Below are 21,956 nucleotides of genomic sequence, written 5' to 3'. Positions count from 1 at the left end.
TTTTTTAAAAAGGTATTGGGGGGAAATATTGAGGGGGGAATTCTCTAGAAATAGGTCCAGTCAGAGTTGGAAACCTTATCTTGAAGTTCAGAAGGTTCACACACTTTCCTCCCCAGGACACATCAGCCGCCCCCCCCCCCCCACAAGTTAGACTTGCGTTTTAGGTGGTATACAAATACGTTAAATAAATAATAAATCAAGGGGGAGTTGCCCAGAGGCCTAAATAAACTTTGATCCAGCCCTGAAATTAAAAGCAAATTGTGGGCTAGGAAAACAGGCTGGAGTAACCGGATGGGTGCGGGGGGGGGGTGAGGGATGGAAAACTACAGACCGACAGAGAGAGCCTTTTGACAGTACCAAGGGGGTCAAAGGCTCTTTAAGAGATGTGTTACTATAGCAGCCTGGATGGCAATTTCCCGCAAGAATAGCTCCCATTATTTTCCCTGCCTTGTCTTTTCTCCAGCTGTACCAGAGACAGCATCATCTTCACCAATTATTTCCCAGCAATCCCCGAGAAGCCCCTGGTTATTAGCCTTGCAAAAGAGAAACAAAACCTGAAACTCCACTACTAAAAAACAAAACCAAAAAAAAGGAAGAGCCTTCAGAGCCATGAAGGGACAGTGAATAGTCTTGCTGGGCAGAAGGGGCGTGCATAAAGATGGGATGAAGGACTCCGGGGTTTTTTGAGAAGGCCAGACCCATCCAGCTGTGCTCAGGGGTAGCTGATTCACCAAGGGCTGCAGAAAGAAGTTTTTGTTTGAGACATGGGGGGTCTGGAAATCAACATGCCCTCGAACATTTCACCAATGAAAACAGGGACATGCCTGTGTGTGAGTGTGTGTGTGTATTGCAGCGGGGGGAGGAAAGCACCCTGTGGGACATGGCCGATCAGCCTGGGAGATGGTGTACAATGGGTTAGACAGGGTTTCTCAACGTGTGGGTCCCCAGATGTGATTGGACTTCAGCTCCCATAATCCCCAGCCCCAGTGGCCTTTGGTAGGAATTATGGGAGTTGAAGTCCAATTACATCTGGGGACCCACACGTTGAGAATCCCTGGGTTAGAGCTATAGCAGAGTGTAGCACAGCAGGAACTGAGGCTTGTTAAGTTTATTGAACCACGTTACTAGCGTTTATTACTTAACTGTTACCAAATCATAACCAACCGTCCTCCTCTGAGTGAAAGAGCAGCCTAACAGAAAAACAACAGTCTCAAGCGTCCAGTAAGAAATACACAGTGATCCATAGTCTACAGAACTGATGATTGATATGAACCTTCTAAACTCTACCAAAAGCCTATGCACAGATATATAGACACATCACTGGCTATATCTGTGTTTTGCTGCTGTTGAGCGGGTAAGCTGGAAAGCACCCAGATGACCAAAGCAGATCATGAGTGATCAACACATTATGAATGCTATCTCTCTCTCTCTCTTTTGCACTGGACTCCGTCACTGCCTTGTAGATGGGCGGTGAAGCCAGTTTCATTTAGGCTGGCCTTTTTAGAGGCCTGGTTTTATCAAACATCCTTCTCACTGCTATTTGGGTTTGCTTGTTTCTGTTTTTTAGACTGCGGTTTTGATTAAACGGAGGTTACGCAAACCGGAGTATGTGCTTTTTATTAACAAGTGGGGTATAAATAAATAGAAAAGCACACAAACAACAGTAGTAACATTTTGCCCCCCACAAAAAGGACTCCACTCTGAATGCAATCCAGTCCTATTGAGCCATCCCCACAAGGCCACTGTGGCTTGGGATGATGGGAATTGTAGTCCAACAACATCTGGGGACCCAAGTTTGAGAATCTCTCTGGGTTAATTGATTAGCTTCATAAAAGGTCCTCCCATCCCAAACCTTTACATTGGATATATAAACAGGAGTTTGGGAGCTGCAGATAGATTTGCTTTCAGGCTGTTAGTGTTATTTATGTTTTCCATTTATTTTTATAGTGTTCTCCTCCTGCTGGCTTTACTGATGGTTGTTTGTCGCTGTGTTTTATTGTTGTTTTAGGTGTGCTCTTTTATTGGTTTCTGTTTATATTGAAAGTTGCCTCAAACACCAGAGAACAGGCAGGGTATACACATGTTAAGTGGATTAAAGAGCATACCACATTCCATTAGAAAATGGGTGGCCGACATTTTTATTATTATTATTATTTCTTGTTTACACAATCAGACAGGTGTTATTGACTGGTTTGTTTTATCCAGACATCGAGTCCTTCCCAAGGACCTGGGATGGGTGAATTTTATTGTCAATGTTGTTATATCGTCGCAGAATATAGGCTGTTCCCAGTAAAGCTGCTTTTTGTAATTGGCTGATGGTGATTTCTGTGGTTCCTATGGTGTTGAGGTGCTCTTCAAGGTCTTTTGGAACTGCACCCAGGGCGCCAATTACCACTGGGATCATTTTGGCCTTCTTCTACCACAGCCTTTCAATTTCAATTTGTAGATCTTTGTATTTGGTGATTTTTTATTATTATTATTATTATTATTATTATTATTATTATTATTATTATTATTTCTTGTTTACACACTCAGACAGGAGTTATTGACTGGTTTGTTTTATCCAGTCATCTAGTCCTTCCCAAGGACCTGGGATGGCTGAATTTTATTATCAGTATTGTTGCTGTTATTATTATAGATATCATCGCAAAATATAGGCTGTTCCATGGACCCCAGTTTTTCTCCCTGACTCAGTATATGGCAGCTTCCTAAGTTCCTAGTTCAACAACATCCTGGGGGACCAGGGTTGGGAACAGATATGCAAGGGCGGGGGGAATTCTCTCAGGTTCAGCCTATCTGGTCGCAGAGTTGAGAAAAAGCAGATGCTGGCCAAATCTTCATCTTGCGGTGAAAAGCATCCAGTCCTTTGCTGCAAGTGGCTACTTTACAGGCAGCACTGCAGAGAGGAGTTCATAGAGACAGTGTGGAGCTCTTTCAGACACTTTCTCCTGCAACCACAAGCACTTCCTTTCCCTTTTCAGAAACAAGCGCTTTCTGTTCCCCTGCTCCATTTCTCTCTCTTCCACACATCTGCTCCCACCTCTCCGCAATCCCCTCCCAAACAAAGGAAGCCGGTTCCAGCTGGAGCTAATGAGCCAGAGCTACAGTCTCCAGAGAACACTGCTTGCTCTTTAGAAGGCGGGTGGGGGAACCTTCAGCTGAAATCACAAAGTATTGGAAGAGTTATAAGGAGCTGGGGGAGGAGGAGGAAAGGAAACAGATAACATAGGCAATGGGTGCTGCTTAGACACTGATAAAGTAAAGTAAAGTGTGCCGTTGAGTTGGTGTCGACTCGTGGTGACCACAGAGCCCTGTGGTTGTCTTTGGTAGAATACAGGAGGGGTTTACCATTGCCTCCTCCCGCACAGTATGAGATGATGCCTTTCAGCATCTTCCTATATCGCTGCTGCCCAATATAGGTGTTTGCACACCAGCAGGGATTCGAACTGGCAACCTCTGGCTTGCTAGTCAAGTCATTTCCCCGCTGCGCCATTAGGTGGCTTAGATATTATGTGTGGAGAGGCAAGCTTTTAAAAAGTCTTTAAAGTCTCATCTGTTCACCCAGGCTTTTAATTAAATATTGCTTTAATGGTTTTAATGCTGCTTTTAAAATATTATTTAAAAATTTTTAAATTGTTGTAACATTTTGAACTTTTTGTTTTAACTAATGTTTTGCTTTTTCTGTTTTAACTTTGTTGTGAACCGCCCAGTGACGTGAGTTCTCGGGTGGTATAAAAATATGTTAAATAAATAAATATAAATAAGTAAGTGCCAAATGCTTTTCCGGGCTCTTGCTGCTGGCTGTTTATTAGCCCCGCCTCTACTCCTGGATTGGAATACAAGTAACTAAATCTCCATTCAAAAGCTGGCCTGGATCACGGAATGGGTTCGCCAAAAACACCACACTTGTTACTGCAAGACCAGCTCTCCTCTCCATATATAGGGGGAGCTTCCTCATATGCAAGGTCCCACTCCCTGATCATATGGAGAGCCTGTGCTCAGATGAATGTGTGGGGTGGGGGATTGCATCCGCACATGGATGTGTGGGGCAGGGGATTGCATCCGCATGTGGATCCGCCCTCGGCTACACATGAATCTAACCAGCTGAACAGGGTTTTTATCTGTGTTCTTTCTGTCTGTGCGCTGACAAAACCCTGTGTGGGAAAATAGGGCAAGAAAAAGACAGATGCTCAATTTAAACAACATGGCACTACCACAGAGCTCAGAGCACAGTTCCTAATCATATTACCATTAACCTCTCCTTCAGCTAACATCCTTGGTTTGCCCCAGACTTGGACATGACATGGGATGCCGCCACCTATAAGATCACAGCAACCTCCACTCTCTCATCCTCCCTCTGCTTCTGCTTCATTGTTTTAACTCATCATTCTACAATTAGTGGGAAGCAGTAGTAATCTGTAATAACTGTGTGGAAGAAAACAGGAGTCATTTATCTCACTGATGAAATTAACCTCAGTCTTAATGACTGAAAGGGTAACGTCACTGAACGACCACACAGCAGGAGAATCGGGAAATGTCTCTCCCATGTTATCCGTCCATTTCTGCATGCATTCTCACTGGGTTCAAGCGCGCTTAATGCAATGCTGAATGGTGAGTCTTCTTCTAATTGCACCCAGAGGAGAGATCACCACCTTTTGAATTTTTTGATTGCTCACTAATGGACACTGATGATGATCCAAAAAGGCTGCGCTCACACAACCCCTAAACAAGGTTGGAGAAGCATCCAGGCAGCGTAGGAGTTATAAAACCTTTAATAAATTCCATTAAAAACCAACAGATGAACTGATCTCCTGGAACGTCCACACATTTAATATTACCGCCATGGAGGAGCACCCTGTGAAATGTCAGGGCTTTCTGCCCAGCCGGAAATTAATATTTACAATATGACAATATTTTTGAGTTTCCCATCGGTCCCAATGGGGAAATTATCGAAGGGGGCAGTGTTCCCTCTCATCTTTTTGTGCAGAATGAGTTTGTTTCATGGGGTGGCCCCTGGTTCTAGTGTTGGGAGAGAGGGAGAAGCCGCTGCCAGTCTGTGAAGACAATACTGAGCTAGGTAGACCAATGGTCTGACTCAATATATGGCAGTTTCCTATGTTCCTATGGGAGAGAATTAGAACTAAGAATATGTGCATATGAAAGTCTGGCTGTCTCTTCACTCCAAGGGCCCCAAAGGGAAGCAAGTTGCAAAATGAGAAGAGTACATCTCCGGATCAGAAGAACAACAGGGCCGGGTGCAGGAAAGGAGCTCATCTTGTGAGGAGAAAAGGTCCTCTAGACTAGAGTTATTGATACACTTGGTTGGGCGGACAGTGACTCACCATTTCTGGCTGTGCTGAAGCAGTGACTCATCAGCTCCTGGTTCAAGCTCTGTGACAAGAACTATAATAATAAAATTTCGGGTTGGTTTGCCAAGAGGTCCCCCCCCACACACACACACACCCCACCCTGCCTCGCTTTTTAAATTTTGCTTTTTCCTTCCACTGCAGGTTAAGGACATCAATTACCAGCCCAACAGCAGCCGTTATAACAAGAAGTCCACATGCGTAATTAAATGCTTTAGTGGGAATTCACCGTCGGATGGCTAAAACGGAGGGCTGAAAGGGCTTGTGACGTGAAGCCCTGAAGGTGACTAAAGCAGTATGACATGGGGAAACCAGCCCCCATTCAGCTTTGTCCGTGGGATTGCCCCTTGCCTGAAACGTGGCAGAGAGGGAGATGGGAGAAGAGCTGGTCTCGTGGCATCGAGCGTGAATTGCCTGCTTTGCTAAGCAGGGCCTGCCCTGGTTTGCGAGACAGACAGGTCAAGTCCGTTGAAATGTGGGAGTCTCTCTCTCCTCCACATCCTTTCCCACAGAATGGAGATTTGCTGCCAAAGAGCTCAGCAACAAGTCAAGGGCAGAGGGCGTGATACTGCGAAGACGTCCCCAGCTCAGAATTGTTTATGGTGTTTTTATGTCAGGAGCCCTGTCCGTGATAAGTAGAATGTTTCCCATGGACAGAATCTGTTCTCTCTCTCTCTCTTTTTTTGTGAAGACAACATTGGGGCGGAAGCTGAACAACTTCTATGACTCCTGGCTTCACTTTAAAACATATATTGGAGCAAAAAAAGGCCTTCTGGAGGCAGCTAAAAGCCAAGGAAGTACACTTTCAAGATGGAGCAATCTAAGAAGAGGATGAGGCAGTAACTTGATGGGGAAACATCTGTATCCCTGGCAGCATCTCCAGGTAGGCTGGGAGAGACTCCTGCCTGAAACCATGGAGAGCTGATGCCAGTCAGTGTAGACCATACTGTGCTGGATGGACCAATGGTCTGACTTGGTATAAGGCAGATCCACATGTTCCTAATAAGGGTGATTTTCTTTTCTTTCTTTCTTTCTTTCTTTTCTTTCTTTCGCAGAAATATTAATGCATTATGCATAGTTCACCCACTTTGAAAACTGAATGTGCTTTGTCGTAAACATGCATAGAGCTGGGCTACTTGGGACTACAGTAAACATGGGTCATTAGTGAGCAGCTTTTCAACGTGACATTATTAATTATTCAATGTGATGACATGAAATTGTGATACCCACAATTGTGCTTGGTTATAGTACACTCTTCTGCCATGATGGACCGAACCACCTGTAATTCGTTAGATCCAAAGAGTGGTAATTAATCTTTGCAGCATGTCTTGCATCCAGATACAATTGCGTGTGACAAAGAATGAATAGACAGGTCTCTGCCCAGAGGAGCTTACAGTCTAGAGCAAGGACATTCCCATCTTTGGGTCCCTACATGTTGCTGGAATACAACTCCCTGCATTCCCAGCCACAGTGGCTTTTGGATTTGGCCACTGGCATTGACCCTCTCCCTCATTTCTTATTCACAACAACCCCATGAGGTAGAGCAGGCTGAGATGAAGTGACTAGCCCAAGGTCATCCAATGAGTTTCATGGCTAAGTGGGAATTCGAACGAGGGTCTCCCAATCCCATTTTGTTTAATTTCCTCATTTCTAAAAAAGCACAGAAGGGGAAGCAGTTCTTCTTCTTCTTCTACTACTACTAATAATAATAATTATATAATAATAATAATAATAATAATAATAATAATAATAATAATAATAATTATTATTATTATTATTAATATACCACGTTTCAGCAAAAGTTCCCAAAGCACTTTACATAGAAAAATAATAGGCAAACAAAATGTGGCTCCATTTATTTAGGTGTGTTCCATTTGTTTCCTTTTGGTGGTCTGAGAATTGAAAGGGGAAGGTGAACAGAATAAAGTGAGTGTTGTGAGAGAGTTATTTTGGAATAACAGCAGCAAGAACATGCTCAAGCATGGAAAGAATTTATTATTTTTAGCGTGCCCTCCGATACTTCCTCAAGCCTTCTTGATACGTAAACTGTGAGCCCTTTGGGGACAGAGAGGAATCCGGATGAAATTGCTGAAGGCTCCCTTGAACCCACAGGCATAGTTGAAATAAAAGTAAATTATGTTGTTTATTTATTAAATCTCTGACTGGAGGACTCCCACACCTCCCAAGGCTACCTACAGATACCTTTTAACATTGAAGATTGCTGGACTTCTCCCTCACAGGACTCAAACCTGGCTTCCCTTCACCTTTTGCAGCCCAATTGGAAAGGTTGTGCAATTAAGTCCGTGTCAACTCCTGGCGCCCACAGAGCCCTGTGGTTTTCTTTTGGTAGAATCCAGGAGGGGTTGACCATTGCCTCCTCCCTAGATTCCAACGATAGTGTCAATGAGGCCAGAGTGCGAAAAGAAAGCCAGTTGTGTGGTAAGCTTCATGGTATGCAGGATCAGATGAGGAGCGGTTTCCTGGGCTCTGCCTCCTTTCACCCAAGTGGCTCTCTAGAGTCCAGCCAACTTCTTTTACACACTTTTCATGCTTCCCAAGAAATGAACCCTTCCAGCCTTGGGAAATTCATCTTCCCACAACACTAGGCTTCATTCTGGGCCCTTTGGCCTCAATCGAGGCGCATCTGCCCATGACATTTTGTTGAGAGCCCTCAGATTTAAGACCATGCTCTGTGCTATTTTTAATCTCCCGTTTGGGATGTATGATCCTGTTTTGCAGCATCATGCACTGTTTCCCATCCTTCTAGGGCCTTTGGCTAAAAAGCATCCTAGTATCTGCTCATGAACTAATCCCCGTTTGTTTCCTTGGCGGATGAAGGAAGACATGGCTGGGCCTCTCAACTTTTCACAAAAGTCACAACAGCAGGGTCTCTCGACTATGCACAAAAATGGTCAGAAATATCCAAGTGAATAATGCACACAGTGCCATACAACGTTTTCCCCCTCCTCAGTTTCTCTTCATAGCAAGCTGGTGAGGTGGCTTATTGTCACAGTCTCAGAAATGTACCTTGGACACCCAATTGAGTGCTGGTTCAGCCCTATGTCTTACCCCCGGTCAATCCCATGCTTCAGGGGGGCCGACTGCCTTTTATTTAAGCACTACATATCTTTTATTGATCCATTTGTCAAGTTCTTAATGAAAAGATTGAACAGTGTTAAACTACTCCAGACATCGGAAGGGGAGATTTGGGGGGTGACGTCACGGGAGCAAGCCAATCAGCACTGGCTACAGCTGCAAAGCAGCAGAACTGTTTGTTTTCCAGAGCTTGATCCTGGAAAGGGAAGGTGGGTTTGCCGAAGGAGCATCCAGATTGTCCCCACTGATTTGAAAATGTCTTCTGTGGACATTTGTCTCTCCATGGGAGGGAGAGCGACGGAGGCCTTGCGCACTACAAAAGCACCTTCAAACCCTGTGGATTTGACTCTTCCGATACTATTCCGACACTATTCTAACACTATTCCAACACTATTCCGATACTTCAGGTAGAGGCTTTTCATCCCCACGAGTACAGCAGTGAGATCAGGCACTCAGCAGAACTTGCATGCTCAGCCACTGAACTAAATAATCCATAGATGTTGCAAAGAGCCTCCTGTTTAACCAACAGGTTAGAATATAGGAACATAGGAAACTGCCATATACTGAGTCAGACCATTGGTCCATCTAGCTCACTATTGTCTTCACAGACTGGCAGCTGCTTCTCCAGGGTTGCAGGCAGGAGTCTCTCTCAGCCGGCAACATACTGTATGCTTTGGTAGTTTGTTGGTTCAATTAAAAAAATCTTGTCCTATCAAAAAAAAATCTTGACCTATCTTGGAGAAGCCAGGGAGGGAACTTGAAACCTTCTGCTCTTCCCAGAGCGGCTTCATCCCCTGAGGGGAATATCTTGCAATGCTCACACATCAAGTTTCCCATTCATATGCAACCAGAGCAGACCCTGCTTAGCCATGGGGACAAGTCATGCTTGCTACCACAAGATCAGCTCTTCTCTCCATAGACCAGCTCTCCTCTCCAGGTTAAAACGTTGGTGGGGTGGTGTTAAGTGAGGTGAATGAACCTTGCCTTCCTTGTGCGCCCTCACAACCTGCTTCTTCAAAAGCACCTGCTGGAATTTTCTCCAGGGCCAAGCTAACAGCCTCGTGTAATGGGAAACCGGAACAGAAGACTTGTTCAGGGGGGCCTCGCTTGAAACCTAATAGCCCAACTGACGCTGGTAACATACCAAATGCATAAGCAGATCTTAGCACCCAGTCATCACTTTCTGAAAATAGAGCTCTAAAATACTGCACTGGCCGCTTCATGAAACCAGGCAGACAACAGCAAAGGGAAGTCTGAAAGTCACCAAGGAAAATCACCTTGTGTATACACACAACACACGTCGTAGAGCAGTCCTGTGAGTCATCTGTGAGTACCTGCCACATCTCCATTTACCTCTATTTCCTTCCTTGCACAGTACAGCTTGCACTGATCTCGACCACATTTCTTTGGATCCTTTTCTGGGAGTGCTCTCTTTTGAATGTTTTCTAGATATTTCAACCCAGCTCGGACGGAACCAGGAGGCAGAACCCATCTCTGTCCTAGCGCCTTTCCTACACATCCTTCGACTTCTGTATATTTCATCGACTTTGTTTATTTGTGTCCCACATGGAAAGTAAATATTCCCAAGATGACAAACCAAAACAATAAATAAAAAGCCTTTAAAAAGAAAATATAGATATCTGGTGGGCCACTATGTGAAACAGGATGCTGGACTACAAGGGCCTGATCAAGATGGGCTGTTCTTAAGCTCAAAGGGGTGGGATTGCGGTAGGGGAGAATTTGAATCAAGCCCTTATTTAGCAGAGAAGCCCAGTTGGGATGAGAACAGAGCTCAGGGAGAAGACCTGGAGACAACTGATTGAGGGCTGAAACTCAAGTCCTCAAGGTTTATTTGAAGAAGTTACAAACTTAGACAGAAAGCCTGTGGCCTGTGCTAACTACCTCGTGGTGGAAGGAAGGACAGAGAGAATGCAGAGAAGGGAAGTATCCTAAGAGTATCAGTCTCCCAATCACAAGAGACTTAAGAGAGAGAACAAGGAGGCAGTCCTATACCTCTACTTCTAATGTCCCTAGTTGACAATAGGAGTTGTTCGGGTTGAGAGTCAATGTCATATGGAGTCACATCTCCAGCAGTTGCTGGCTCAACTGTCAGCCTCCATCATCTCTCCCTTTGCAGCCAGCCTTTGCTGGATCAACAGCAATTTCTTGGACCGCTTGCCCTGAGCTTTTGCCTTGCTGGACCTTTGATGGACACCCACCAAAGCGACTAAGGCAGTTTCACAATCCCCAAGCCAGGCTAGGAACCAGATTGAAACAGGCCCAGAAAACGGGTCTGGTGGATCACATGTGTTTCCCACTCCCTGCAATCTTCTCCTCACTTTTCAACCTTCTCCAGTTTTGCCCTTTGTTTGCCAGTGAGCAGAAAGGATAAAGACCATAATTAAGTGGGGTGCAACTCAACACAAACACCAGCTAGCTCAGCTGCTCGGCGCTGATGGTGTGTCACTTGTCCTCCTTCTTTGCTGAGATGCAAGCAAAATCTGTGGGGTGTGGAGCGTCTTCTTTTTCCAAACACCAGCTCCTCTTGGATGATGTCATCCCTACAGATGGTAGTGGCCTGAAATGGAAGGGGATGTAATGGGAGAGCAAGACAGGGAACAAGGACAAAGCTAAGAGAAGAGTAACAGAAGTTCCTCCACCATTCCAGCAAGTTTGTGTGGGGCTGAATGCTTCGGATCCTGACTCACGGAAGCCTGGTCTCCTAATAAGGTGGGTGGGAGTTCACCTTGAGACGCAGAGATGCTCTGTCAAGAGTTGTCAGCCACTCGAGAATTTAGAGCTGATGAATCATTGAGCATGGATCTGGATGTGCCTTTCCACACACACACACCGCCACCACCTACTCCTGCTGCAATTTCAGCAGGTACAGGAAGCTGTGGAAGGTCTTTCATTCCATTTCCCTTGGAGTGGTTAGGGTGGCTGGGTTTTGAGTACACTCGGGGTCCAACTGGGTTGAGAACAGGGTCAATGTCATAGGGTGGAGGTTCCCAACCTTGGATCCTGAGTTGATGGTGGACTACAACTCCCATCACCTTTTCAGCCTTTGGCCACTGTGGCTGGGGATGATGGGAGTTGTAGTCCAACAACTTTTCAAGACTGAAGGTTGGGACTGAATCATGGGGCACCGTCCTCGGGCGTTTGTTGTGGGACCAGGGCCCTGTCTCTGTGGCTCTGGTGCTCATCGGGGTGGATAGAATACACCAGTGGTCACCAGCTGGGTGGGTGGATGGATAGATGGGGTGTCATGGAGGGTTGCCACCATTGGGCAACTGCTGGGGGCCAAAGGCCACCAGAAGGGTCCACTGCCAATCCCCACCATTACCTCTGTCCCCATCGCCTTAATTCGGTGGTGATGGATCAGCTCTTTCCACCAAAAGAGTCTCTTTGTGGTTGCCCCCTGTGCTGAAATGGACCATATGGAAATAACTTGTTAATATAGATTTGTGTGAAAGGTGTGTGCGTAAGGATGTGCATGTGTGAGGGGTGTTAACAGCATTGGGCCACCTGGGCATGTGCCCTGGATCAATTCCTTCATATCCTGATTCCCTGCATTATCAGTCGTCGGTGGATGCATTGGTGATTAATGTGATGTTTTTGGTAGATCCATTCCTTGATCCAGGCCAGCTTTTGAATGGGGCTTCAGTTACTTGTATTCCAGTCCTGGAGTAGAGGCGGGGCTAACAAACAGCCAGCAGCAAGAGCACGGAAAAGCAGTCTGCACTTGCCTCTCTGCACATCATCTCTATTTTATTAAACAATGAATACTCCTGATTCCACTCCATTGCCTTGTCCTTGCATATCAAACTCGGATTCTACAGTTAACGGCTTCGAAAACTGGAAGAGAGTCCTGGCTTGCTTTAGAGAACTGGAAAAGGTTTAATAATCAGAATGGGGGCTGGGAGGAGGCCCTATGACCCCAGGCCCCAGATCTTTTAAGTAGTCAGCAACACCCCGGGATGTGTGCACGCTTGTCTCTTTCGCCATGAGACTGAAACATGCTGGGTGCAGGATTGCGGCCTTAAGCCTATTGACAGACAACACATACCGAAGCCTTTGGCAAGTGGAAACTGCTTGGGAACCTTCCACTCTGAACTCTGCTTCCGTTTAACACCGCAGGGCACGGAAGCTGTTCCCACTCTCTTAGCGTTGCTGGAAGGAAGCCTTAAGACGGACTCAGCACGCAGGCTCGGACAAGAAGGCAACCATATGCTATAACATAACCACTCTTCTTTTTCACTTGCGGTAGTTCAAAGCGGCGGTGGGGTTGTCTGTCATGCACAGAGCTCCATCTGGAATATTTTTGTTGAACTTGGCTATCCTTTGCACGCTCAGATGTAGCTTTCTGGCTGCTGGCGAAGGCAGAGTGGGAAAGACCCTGAAATGGATGCAGAGACCTTGTGCAGAAATTGCAGCCTTAAATGTTTCCTTGCTCCTCAGTGCCGCACATCACATTTCAGCCAAGGTGTTCTCGGGGTAACGTGCCAAACGTCCAAAAACAGGACTCCAAATAATTAAAATGCAAAACCTGAAGAAGTCTCCACCGAAGAAAGAAAGAAAAAGGCGCCTTTCGGTTTCTGTCCTTCTGGGTGCTTAACTTATATCACTAGTGTTTCCACAGAAATGCCAAGCAAAGTGTGTGGAAGCCAGCCAGCTGTTATTATAGAGTCATCTTAATCATTCCTTTCTGTACTGTGTGGGTATTCCCCCCCTCCCCACATACTGCAGATGAATTTAAAACATTTAAAAAATTAATTCAAAAACAAACATACTGCAACTAAATTTTATACAAAGTTTGCAGCTTGCTCCACAATATATACCACAGACACAATGCACAAAAGGCTCATCCATACAACCGTTTAGGGGTAGATAGGAAAGGGCCCGCTGAGATGTTCCTCTGTATGCAACACATACAGGCTCCAGTGCTGAAACTGGCAGCTGGAAACCCTGCCGCCCCTCCATGGAGGGTCCTCCAAGGGCACATATGCCTTCCCAGCATGCTTTGCACTGCCAGCAGACTGGGAAAGCTTCATGGCATCAGTTGCTGTCCTCCCATTGGCCACAAAGGAGCAGGAGGCAGACGCAACCCCGACAAAGCTGCTCTGGCTTCAGGATCATAGAGTGTGCTTTGCAGGGTAAGTATGTAAGTAGCCACAGCTCTCTATGGTTTCTGTGCAGGGGAGGGTGTACTGGGTACCAGTGGCTGCGTACAAGTTGCACGAAGGTTCCCACAACCAGAGAGTGAGGATAGGAGGGCTCTTCTTCCCTCCATCCTTGGTAAAAACAAAAGCTCCTGCACGGAGCAACCTGAGCTGGAAGGAAAAGCGTGCGTTTTGATGATCATGTGAATCTGGTTAGCCTGCCTCCTATCCTGAATTTAACGGCCAGGAGAAGTAGCCTACTATGTACAAAGGGCTGCTAAAAAGACCTAAAGACTCTGCGGCAAATAGGAAACCCAACCCCGAATTTTGAAATCAATCCAGCCACATGGTCCATGGCGTGTGTCCTTGCTCTGGTCTGCTTCTGCTGCATATTTCCCAAATCCCTTAGTTGGGCGCTCCAGTTTTCCATGGGATCTAGAATCTGTCTGTCCGTTGTGTGTCGTCTTCTGCAGCTTCTTTGCTTTCCTTCTGGTTTGACGGGAAGGCACGAATAACCTTGTGATGTTTTTGGTGACTCCATTCCTCAATCCAGGCCAGCTTTTGAATGGGGCTTTAGTTACTTGTATTCCAGTCCTGGAGCAGAGGCGGGGCTAACACACAGCCAGCAGCAAGAGCCCGGAAAAGCAGTCTGCACTTGCCTCTCTGCACATCACATCTATTTCATTAAACCATGAATATTCCAGATTCCACTCCACTGCCTTGTCCTTGCAGACCACAACTCTTTCCCTTAGATTCTACAAACATGTCTTTTGAAAAAGGAAAAACAAAACAAAATAAAAAAATTTAAAAACAACTGTTGAAACAGCCCTGCCTTGAGCCTCAGATCTTTACAGCAATGGGTGGGGAATAAGAATTTTGGATGACGACCATAAAAATAGCATTGACGTTTTGGATGTAGGCTGCCAGAAGCTGCAAGGTTTTTACAGTTTTCCTGTTGGAGAGATGTTTGGAAAGAAGGGGAGAGTGGAAGCCGATTTGTGAGGTTTTTCGGAGGTGTTTTTCAGGGAGGCCTGTCCATTTCCTGGAACAATAAAGTGTTTGGGTCACGGAGCCCTTGACACGGGACGGAAATAGGTCTCGGCAAATATGCATGGCATTGAGAGCAGGTCTTTCAGTGCCTCGCTCAGCCCCTCCCTTTCCCTCCACTTGACCTGAATACTTACTTGTTATTCCAATATTCTGAGCTCAAAAGCAACTTGTCCCTTCGAAAATCTCTGCATACAGCACTTTTCCTCTGTCTCAGGTCCGAAATCAGGGAGAGACTTTTCCGTGACGGCACCCTCTTTATGACATATATCCTCCTCTGGCACCAACTTCATTCTGCTTTACTTGTGAGGTTGAAACTGTTCTTTCCCTGCAGAGCTTTTAATTAAGCCGGGGTGGGGTGGGGTGTGTGTGTTTCTGGCTATTTCAGAAAAGCGACAGTTGTCATGAAGAGTCAGACTATTGGCCCATCTTGCTCACCATTGTCTACAACAGGGATGGGCAATCTTGGCCCTCCAGCTGTTGTGGAACAACAACTCCCATCATCCTCAGCCATGCTGGGGATGATGGGAGTTGTAGTTCTATGGAAGCTGGAGGGTCAAATATGCCCACCCCAGGTTGACACTGATTGGAAGGGGCTCTGCAGGGTTTCCGGAAGATTTCTTTCTCAGCCCAGCCTGGAGATCTTATTAGAGATTGAACCTGGGACTGGATGTCATTGGATCACAACTCTCATAATCCATAGCCTTTGGCCGTTGTGTCCATGGAGGATGGGAGTTGTAGTCCAACAGCATCTGGGGACCCAAAGTTTGGGAACCTTAGCTTAAGGCAGTGGTTCCCAACCTGAATTCCTCCAGCTGTTGCTGAACTACAACTCCTAGCATCCTCAGCCACAATAAATTGTAGCTGGGGATGATGGGAGTTGTAGTTCAGCAACATCTGGAGGAACTCAGGTTGGGATGGGAACCACTGGCTTAAGCTGTTAAGATGTAAAATCAGTGTTCCCTCTAACAGGGATTCCCAGATGCTGTTGACTACAACTCCCATCATCCCCAAGCAAAAGCCAATGCAATTGGGGATTCTAGTCCACAAAATCTGGAAATCCCTGTTAACAGGGAACGCTGCGTAAAATGCAAGATATGTTTGTCCCATTTGCTCCAAATTGCCGGTTTTCCAAAGTGCTGGGCGGCGTTATCGATTCTTATTTATCCTAAAGAAGTGGGCCCTTCTTATTGGCAACCAGGTAGCCCTCTGATATATCTATATCTATCTACCTATCTATCTATATCTCAGAGGAATAGAAGAAAATAGCCCATGCAAAGAGGCATGGTCACCTCAATAGCACATGCCTGGAAAGGCTATTAAAGCACATTACTGACTGGGTAAACAGGATGTACAGCCTGCCAGCCAGAGTCTCTTAATCCAGGTCTATTTGTATCCAGGCGGACTGGAGGAGAAGGGAATAGATTATACAGATTCTGCCAGCCACTCGTCGTTCTCCTGCAGGAGAACAGGGTCGTCACCATCCCCGCTGCCATTGGATTAGTTTCCGTGTTCAGGGCTGCTCAACTTTGGCCTTCCTGCAGATGTTGGCCTACAACTCCCATCAGCCCTGGCTATTGGCCACTGTGTCTGGGGATTATGGGAGATGTAGTCCAAAAACAGCTGGGGGGCCTAAATTGAGTAGGCCGTGTGTAGATACACTTCAGGGCCTATGGTGATGGGATGTCAACACTCCTGTCTTGGGAAAGACTTTACAAACTTCCCTCTGCCTATTACATTAAATCCGGGGTTCTTGGACCTGGGTCCCCAGATTACATGCTACAACAGTGTCACTGCTGTCCACTCAGTGTGCTTCCGGACTGCCTGTGTGTCGACATGGCAGTCCCTGCGCTGACAGCAAGGTGCCGTTCACATTTCCGATGCCTTCTTTCAGGTTTTATCCTTGCGTTTTAGTCCTACAACGTTGCATGTGGGTTGCGATTAAATAGCTGCATTTTCCCGCTGTAGGAGGGGTGCACAAGCTATTGATGTTTTCAAAACGATCCTGCCTGAAAAACGATCCTGAAATCCTGTTCAGCATTTTACTGCTGAACAGTGTGTAAGTGGGAAAGCGCCCTGATATGGTTGGACTAAGACAAGGTAAAGTGTGCCTTCAAGTTGATTTCAGCTCCTGGTGCCCACAGAGCCCTGTGGTTGTCTTTGGTAGAATACAGGAGGGGTTGACCATTGCCTCCTCCCGCGCAGTGTGAGATGATGCCTTCCAGCATCTTCCTAGTTCGCTGCTGCCCGATACAGTACCAGCGGGGATTCGAACCGGCAACCTTCTGCTTCTTAGTCAAGCATTTCCCTGCTGTGCCACTTAAGGTGGTTAATGGTTGGACTACAACTCCCATAATCCCCAGCCACAATGGCCAAAGCCCATCAACATCTGGTCACCCAAACTTGAGAACGCCTGTATTATAGAACTGCCATTGTGGCTGCGGATGATCGACGTCATAGCCCAACGATATCCCAGGACCCAAGCTTGAGAAGCCCTAGTTTGCGTGTGGAAGCTGTTGTGGGCCATCCTGAGCTACATGGATCATTGATCATGGGTTTGTGCACCGCAGGAGCCATCCCTTGCCTGCAAACAAAGACTGTCCCATGAACAGTGTGACGAAACAGGAGTTACTCAATGCTTTCCTGGGATCTACAGCAACATGGCTCAGCAGGGAAATGCTTGACTAAGAAGCAGAAAGTTGCCGGATCGAATCCCCACTGGTACTATATCAGCCAGCAGCGATATTGGAAGATGCTGAAAGGCATCATCTCATAGTGCGTGGGAGGAGGCAATGGTCAACCCCTCCTGTATTCTACCCAAGACAACCACAGGGCTCTGTGGGCGCCAGGAGTCGAAATCGACTTGACGGCACACTTTACTTTACGGCATCAAAATAATTGCTCCAGCAACGTATGTGGTGATTATACAAGCGTCTCTGGGATGCGTCACTTGTGTGGATGTTGCCGATGAGACATTTTAAAACAGAATGTGCCTTTTTTACTTTTACGCTTGATTGGCAGCTGTGGGGAAGGCACAAGAACAGGTTGAAGCATTACGCACGGAAACGGCCTCAGCGCATTTTGCGACGTAGGAGAAAGTGGGAGTTCACACTCCTGCTGTGAGTTCTGAATGTTTTGAAATACGGCCTTGAGCGGAGAGCTCTTAAATTAGGACAAGGCCGCTTTGGGTTTCTGTTGCACTGCACGAGCAAGGCAGGAGAGGAGACGGTTTTTAAGATGGTTGTTAATAGGATTCGGCTTTTTAAAATTGTGTTACTCATGGAGGAGAGATTATGCTGAAAGAAGACAGATTCTTAACAATCTGGTGCAACTTCTGATAAGAATTTGTCTTTCTTCAGAATTATATGCAGAGTAAAAAGGAATGGAAAGGTTGTGCCGTGAGTTGGTGTCGATTCCTGGTGACCACAGAGCCATGTGCTTTACTTTGTGGAGTGATTTACCATTGCCTTCTCCCGTGCAGTATGAGATGATGCCTTTTGGTTTAATTCAGAGTAGATCTGAATCATATGCAGAATTCAGAGTAGATCTGAATTATATGTAGAGTAGATCAGAAGTCATCACCAGTGTGGACAACAGCACAAATCCTCCATCATAATGTTTTGTTCCTTCCTCCGTTCCTTCCTTTTTTCCTTACCTTTAATTAGTATTTATTTGATTTCTTGAGTATAAAGCAGAGAACAACAACTGGGGATGGAAGGGGACAAGGGGAAATGTACAGTAATCGTACAACTTTTGAAAACCTTCAATGAACTGTTCGTTTTTTAAAAGTTGTGTCACTCCTGGAGAAGATCGACCACAGTGAGGCTGTCCACACAAGCATAGATCCCCGGGTTAAACCAGTGATCCCCAGTCTTCTGGGGAACCGGGAGTCCTTCTGATTCAGCCATCCCAAACCGGGGTAGCTCGGACTCACTACCCAGGTGAAAAGTGAGGTAGGAGGAAACCGAGCCCTTCTTCTGTGGCGGTCTGTGAAGCTATACAGTGCAGCTGTGCTGCTGCTAGCTGCTGGCAGCCATTTTAACCATAGAGCCAGGTGGAAAGAGGGCGAGGCAGAGCAGAGCGGCTGAGATAGTGCGGGCTGCCTCTCCGCTGGTCCTGCACTGCATTCTGGTATAGCTGGAGGCCCCAGCTCCCGATTTCAGCAATGGCCGTTCATGGGGGCGTGCGAGGAGCAGAGCCTAGAAGAGGCTCTGGTCATTTGGGAGCAGGCAGGTAAGGTCTTGCCTTCTCTCAAACTCCCCTCCACTTGGTCGTGAGCACAAGCTCAGTGCCTCCATTAATAATCCATTCTAAGAGAGATGCTTTGAGCTCAGGGATGGCTCATAGCATTGAGGTACCCGAGTGCCTCACTCTCATGGCCAACCCCTGCAAGTTTCGGAAGAGGCATAAGGGGCGAGGAGGAGGGAAGGTTGCCAGCAGCTTCCGCTTCTCTCCTCGTGCTTCTTGCAAGGTGTGAGGAGAGGCCCTCCGCGGTGGACTTGCAAGGGTCACGTCGGGCCTGAAGAGCTGCTTTGATGGCTAGGGAACTCTTGCTGCCCTGACGGAGCTCCAATAATCCGCCACCTGAGGCGCCCAGATCGCCTCGCCTCATGAAAGGAAGAGAACTGGTCTTGCGGCAGCAAGCATGACTGGTCCCCTTAGCTAAGCAGGGTTCACCCTGGTTTGCATTTTAATGGGAGGCTGCATGTGTGAGCACTGGAAGAGTTCCCCCTTAGGGGATGGGGCCTCTCTGGGAAGAGCATCTTCATGCAGAAGGTCCCAAGTTCCCTCCCTGGCAGCATCTCCAAGAGACGGCTGAGAGAGACCCCTGCCTGAAATCTTGGAGAAGCCGCTACCAGTCTGTGTAGACAATGCTGAGCTGGATGGACCAAGGGTCTGACTCAGTAGAAGGCAGGTTCCTAAGTTTCTTCCTAAGACCGCCCCTGTTTGGGCTACTCCGTGGCTGTTCCGCTAGAACCTTTGGGAAGGAGAGGAGGCTATATGAAGGGGGAGCACAACTTTCTGCTTTTCCTTTGTTGTCTCAGACTTACACAGGCAACAGATTGAGGTGGGAATGAGGCAGTCAAATGGATTTTACTGCTTTTGACCCCAAGTGTTTTAATAAAAGGCAAGTGTGAGAGAGCTAAACCATTTCCCCATGATAGAGTGGGCTTTTTCTTTGCGAGGAGCTTTTTATGTGAGAAAAGATGTACCGCAAGCAGATTCATGAGAATACCTCTTGGGAATTTCTCATGTATGCATGTACACGTACACACACACACACACACACACACACACACACACACACACACACCTCTTTCTCATCTGCATAGATTTAGGGGAAATTAATTTGCCAGTCTCCACTCAAGCACAAAACAGAACAAAACAAAACCAAAGGCTCAAAACAGCAGAAAGAGAAGTTATCCTTTTTAATGAAATCTGGTTCCAGTGCAACATTAGTGAGAGAGTTAATGGTGGGGTGGGGGGGAATAAAAAGAACATTTTCACAGCACTTTGACTGCACAGACGAATACTTCTCAGAGCACATTGCCTTCCAGAAAGGAATTCCACTTCGTATATACGTTCATCAAAGGAAAAATCCTGGCTGGGTTTTTAAAGTGGAGTTGGGTGGGCCAGTGACAGACTCATTGCAAAATAGTAAATGCTCAGGTGTAAAAAGCAGGCAAAAGGCCAACAGTTTCATCTCCAGAAAAGCCCAGGTGGTCTCTGCCCCAAAGCTTCCAAACCAATTTCCATTAACACAGTTTCATGTGTCCAACGGAAACTGTGATGGACCGGTGCAGATATCACTGCAGTCAGCTAATCTCCATAAATAACGATTCATCTGATAGATCTACTTGTGTGTGTAGCATAAACTCTGAAGCAGAAAGGCAGAAAAGTTCCTGCTCTGACAAGAAAAACATGCCAGGCAGGATGCATGCTTTCTAGTCACGGAAGCAGCTGATACAGTCTTCTGTGTACCATAACTCAGTGGTAGAGCATCTGCCTTGCATGGAAAGGTAAAGTGTGCCCTCGAGTCAGGTATCGACTCCTGGCGACCACAGAGCCCCATGGTTGTCTTTGGTAGAATACGGAGGGGTTTTCCATCGCCTCCTCCTGCGCAGTGTGAGATGATGCCTTTCAGCATCTTCCTATATCACTGCGGCCCAATATAGGTGTTTCCCATAGTCTGAGAAACATACCAGTGGGGATTCGAACCGGCAACTTCTGGCTTGATAGTCAAGTCATTTCCCCGCTGCGCCATTAGGTGGTCTTTGCCTTGTCCCAAATTCAAAACCTGATGTCCGGGTAGAGCCGAGAAAGACCCTCTGCCTGACGAGTGTCTGAAGGACCACTGTCAGCCAGTGTAGAGTAGAGTCTACACTGTGGACTCACTGTACTGAGCGAGTTGGAGCAGCGGACTGATTCAGGAGAAATCTTCTTCATTTTAGGAGATGAGGCCATAGCTCAGTGCTAGACAACCTGCTTTGCATGCAGAAGGTCCCAGGTTCACTCCCTGGCAGCATCTCCTCCAGGTACGACTGGGAAAGACTCCTACCTGAAACCTTGGAGAAGCCGCTGCCAGTCTGTGCAGACAATACTGAGTTAGGCGGACCAGTGGTCTCACTCAGTAGAAGGCAGCTTCTTATGTTCCTCCTGCTTCTGATGTTAATTTACTCACAGAAAACCAAGCCATTTAAAAAAAGGTTTTACATAATTTCCATCTGCAACGGCCAAAAGGAGGGGATGATGGGAGTTGTAGTCCAACAGCATCTGGGGACCCACAGTCCGGAATCCCCGAATTAAATCTACGGGCTTCTAATTCCCTTACTCCTCCCAGAGGAGTGTCATTATCTTCTACACGTCTCCTAGTCTAACATTACCCTGCTCACATGAGTAGACCGCTTGGGTCAGCGACTGTTTTATGGGGGGAGCTGCTGGATCCAATCATGCTTGCTTTGCTTGGACTCTGGCCACATGTTCTCTTTGCCTTGGACCATTCCCCAAAGCACCAGGGGGCCCTTTCAGCTTATAGCTTTCCCTGACTTAATTTCTCCTCTCTGAACATGAGGCTGGTAAACAATAGAGATGGGAAGCTAATCACTCTCCTTCCGGCCGACCTGAAAAGCAGCTGTGACTCCTACGAAAACAGCAAAGGGAGATTTCTGTGGGTGCCGTTTAGGCCATTCATCAATAAAGGGATCCAGGGAGAGTGCAGAAAAGAGTCTTTAAAAGGATCAGGGGCTGGAGGACTTTGTCTAGAAGGAAAGATTAAAATGTTTCTGTG

The sequence above is a fragment of the Hemicordylus capensis genome, chromosome 13, assembly GCF_027244095.1.
Source record: "Hemicordylus capensis ecotype Gifberg chromosome 13, rHemCap1.1.pri, whole genome shotgun sequence".
NCBI lineage: Eukaryota > Metazoa > Chordata > Lepidosauria > Squamata > Cordylidae > Hemicordylus > Hemicordylus capensis.
The sequence above is the reverse complement of the archived record's forward strand: the minus strand, read 5'-3'. Positions refer to the sequence as shown.